The sequence below is a fragment of the Aplysia californica genome, unplaced genomic scaffold (genome assembly GCF_000002075.1).
Source record: "Aplysia californica isolate F4 #8 unplaced genomic scaffold, AplCal3.0 scaffold00728, whole genome shotgun sequence".
Taxonomy (NCBI): Eukaryota; Metazoa; Mollusca; class Gastropoda; order Aplysiida; family Aplysiidae; genus Aplysia; species Aplysia californica.
This window is the reverse complement of record NW_004797998.1, coordinates 120,905-123,461: the sequence shown is the minus strand read 5'-3', so window position 1 is coordinate 123,461 and position 2,557 is coordinate 120,905.

Genomic DNA, 2,557 nt, shown 5'->3' with positions numbered 1-2,557 from the left:
TACTACTAGCTACCAGAGCATACTGTTGGAGTAGGTCATGACTACATAATAATATATATATACATGTTTATACATACGGATTCTTTCTACCACTACCAATGCCTGCTGACTCACACAGAAAGTTGGATGGAGCCACTCCTGGGTGTGTGTGTGTGTGTGTGTGAGAGAGAGAGTGTGTGTGTGTGTGTGTGTGTGTGTTTTTGTGTGTGTGTGTGTGTGTGGGGGGGGGGGGGTGTAAAATATAATGTAGGTGTCTCTTTAAGCCCCCATCGACAAAATTAGATCATTTAGGGGGCGGGCTCAGACCCTGCCTGTCAGAGCCAACCAGAGCTGAGAGGGATACAGTATCCCAGCAGACAGACCCGGGCCGAGAGGGATACAACATCCCAGCAGACAGACCCAGGCTGAGAGGGATACAACATTCCAGCAGACATACCCGGGCTGAGAGGGATATAACATCCCAGCAGACAGACCCGGGCTGAGAGGGATACAACATCCCAACAGACAGACCCGGGCTGAGAGGGATACTGTATCCCAGCAGACAGACCGAGTATATCCATCCATAACTCCCTCAATGATCAGTACAGTTTGTCTTTATTTATCTCATCTCTCAATGATCAGCACAGTTCATCTAAACGCATCTTATCTCACACTCGATCAACATTCTCTCCCAACACGAGAATCGAACCCAGACCCTGTGTGTGTGACAGCCAAACACCTAACCGCTACACAACAGACGCCCGTTGAGATTCCACGAATCAAGGCTCGTTTGCCAATCTGTCGTGAACCTCCCCTGTTTTCTGTTGTGGCAACGCAATCGATGCCAGAACTCCAAACCCAGTCATCCACGATCGACTGGCGGCTCCTTCGACCAGGCTTTGCTCGTGTGTGGTGGTCAGTTCAGTTTTCGTGAGAGTGTTCCAGCACTTGCTACAGAAAGAGGTCACAGAAGTGCCGAACATTCGAGGTGTTACTAGTGAGTGACATGCTAAGAAAAGCATATATTTCCGAACATTCGAGGTGTTACTAGTGAGTGACATGCTAAGAAAAGGAGAAGAGATAAGGACGACAGATCTTTGATGGGAAAGACAGAGGAAACCACAACAGGGGGAGCGATAAGGACTTAGCCAACGATGTGTTCAATGTACGGTCCACACTGTCCAAGACAGACCAATCAGTAGAGCTGTAATGACGGCCATTGACCAGTATGGACCAATCAGTAGTGCTGTAATGACGGCCATTGACCAGTATGGACCAATCAGTAGAGCTGTAATGACGGCCCTTAATGAGACAGCCCCAACGACCCTACAACAAACAAACAAACACAAGGACCATACAACAAACAGACACAAGGACCATACAACAAACAGACACAAGGACCATACAACAAACAAACAGACACAAGGACCATTCAACAAACAGACAGCCCCCAGGACTGTAGGTACAACAAACAGACACCCCCTCTACCCGCTGTACCCGCAAACCCTCTGTATACTAAATATGTGCCCATTCGACTTAATTATTTTCAACATCCACGGTTTTTCTGCTTTTCCCAGCTATTCGGAGCGCGAATTTCGTGTGATTTTGACGGACAATAGCTAATGTTCGTGTCTTTTTTCTCAACCCGTTGTAAAATTAGGGCATATCACCTGTAGATCAAACACCACTGAAGTAAACATGTAGCCTAATTTGTACTAGATAAGCGGGTCCAGTAAGGGTTATTAAACGTCACTTTTCCAAAAGGTGTATAGTCGTGATCGAGAAGCTCACTCACACGTCACTTTTCCAAAAGGTGTATGGTCGTGATCGAGAAGCTCACCCACACGTCACTTTTCCAAAAGGTGTATGGTCGTGATCGAGAAGCTCACCCACACGTCACTTTTCCAAAAGGTGTATGGTCGTGATCGAGAAGCAGTCGATTTGCACACGGTATTCGAATACGACGAATAGTAACTTCACGTTTCGAAGCGTCGACGAAGCTTCGTTCCTTCCAAATTACACAGCACTATATACATTGTACTGGAGTAGCCCGTGCACAAACCCACACAAAGCACAGCGGTTCCACGAGCTTCAATAAGGCTTCACTCATGAACGGGTCAAGAGGTCACTCTCCTTAGGAGGTACACGCAGATCGCTGGGACAGAATCGATAATCCGTTGCAACAAACAGGTTACCGTTCGCCGGGGCAAAATTCGATCTTTTTATCTACGAGTACACACGCACAGACAAAGCTGATAGCCCTGGTAGAATTGCCCACCACTCAATATATTATTATTATTATCCAACCAGATTACAGGGTCAGACAAAATCCGGGGCTGCCTCAGTATAGAAGCAATGACTACACCCCTCTTCTAGCGCAATACGTCACCTGTAGACACACACACACACTTGTGTGAGGGAACAGCGGTGTCAATAGATCAGACGTTTTGTCGGAAGAACGGGTATACATTGTGTAGTTGTAGTAAAGACGACCTGATAGATTCATGTGTTTTAGTACTTGATTTTATTATTCACATGATAGGTGGAATTTGGATCAGTGCCGTGCGTACGCGCGCGC